General features: G+C 39.9%; 1 pseudogene; it reads left to right on the top strand.

The window, feature by feature from the left end:
- The first annotated feature begins 881 nt into the window (after positions 1–881).
- LOC102283711 (large ribosomal subunit protein uL13 pseudogene) lies at positions 882–1,289 on the top strand (annotated as a pseudogene).
- Positions 1,290–1,636: the final 347 nt, after the last annotated feature.

Consider the following 1,636-nt stretch of genomic DNA (forward strand, 5'->3'; position numbering starts at 1 on the left):
TACTTGACTTCCTATCTGCTCTATGGATGGGCTTTCCCAGGTGGTGCTAGTCATAAATAACCTTCCTGCCAATGCAGGAGACATAAAAGATGTGGGTTCAATGCCTGGGTCCAGAAGATCTCGACGAAGATTATGGAGGAGGGCATAACAACCCACTTCAGTGTCCCTTCCTGGAGATCCCATGGACAGAGGAGCCTGGAGGACAACAGTCCATAAGGCAACACAGAGTCAGACACGGCTGAAGAGACTTAACATGCATGAATAATTGAACAACATAAAAATTTTCCTGGTAAATATATTTCCTCACAAACATAATTGCTAAAGTGAAATTCTCATGAATGTCTCAGCTAGTTATGAGTAACAATCAAATGAAAAAAAAATGATAAAAATAGCTATACATTTTCAGAAATAGCTTCTCCACACATGAAATTATATGTGTAAACAGTTAAATAAGCAGATAATTCCTCTCAGTTCATTTGACTACTCTCTTTTTTGGCTTTGGATAACAGTTTAGGTGTGGCATTTTGAAACAGAAAGGAATAGATGAAGTTTACATATTAGTTAATTTATTTGGACCCACACAATTTCAATTTACAGTGCTGGAGATAGTCACATGCAGAACGCATTCTTAAACTTATCATACCCAAATTTTAGAATATTTTCAATCACTTAAAAAAAATGGTTTCAGCCTAGGCAACTGTTAAAGACGGCAGCAGGGCAGGTCCTGGTGCTAGATGGCTGAGATCACCTCCTGAGCCACCCGGCAGCCGTCGTGGTTCTTCCAGGTCAGTGAGAAGGCTGTGTTTGTGTGCTGTGAGGGCATCAACATTTTGGCAGTTTCTACAGAATAAGTTGAAGTATCTGGCCTTCCTCCACAAGTAATGAACACCAACCCCTCTCGTGGCCCCTACCACTTCTGAGTCCCAGCCGTGGGGGACATGCTGCTCCACAAGACCAAGCAAGGCCAGGATGCCCTGGACCACCTCAAGATGTTTGCTGGGATCCTGCCACCCTATGACAAGAAAAAGCAAATGGTGGTTGCTGTTGCCCTCAAGGTTTTGTGTCTAAAGCCTACACAGAAGTTTGCCTACCTATGCCACCCAGCTCATGAGGTTGGTTGGAAGTACCAGGTGGTAACAGTCACCCTGGAGGAGAAGAGAAAGGAGAAGGCCACGATCCATCATCAGAAAAAGCAACTTATGAGGCCATGGAAGCAGGCCGAAAAGAATATACAGAAGAAAACTGACAAATTCACAGAGGTCCTCAAGACCCACAGTTTTCTAGTCTGAGCCCAATAAAATTGACAGTTTATTCCTCAAAATAAATAAATAAAATATAAAATGTATATACAGGAATAATGTCCATTATTGTGCTCTCATACATTTGAAAATTTTTTAGTATCCAGATCCTCAATTAAGATTCCAAACAATGATTTGGTACTTTTCCCAACCTCAGAACAGTATTGAGCACTAATATGAAATTACTGGGCATCAAATTTTAATAAATAAAAACATAATAATTTCTACAAATGAAGCCATTTTTCTACCAAATTCCTAAGAAATATTGAATATGGTCACATGCTACCTTTATCTTAAAGTTGCTCTAAAAATAACATATTTGATAGTTGCACTTTTGA

The sequence above is a fragment of the Bos mutus genome, chromosome 18 (assembly GCF_027580195.1).
Source record: "Bos mutus isolate GX-2022 chromosome 18, NWIPB_WYAK_1.1, whole genome shotgun sequence".
Taxonomy (NCBI): domain Eukaryota; kingdom Metazoa; phylum Chordata; class Mammalia; order Artiodactyla; family Bovidae; genus Bos; species Bos mutus.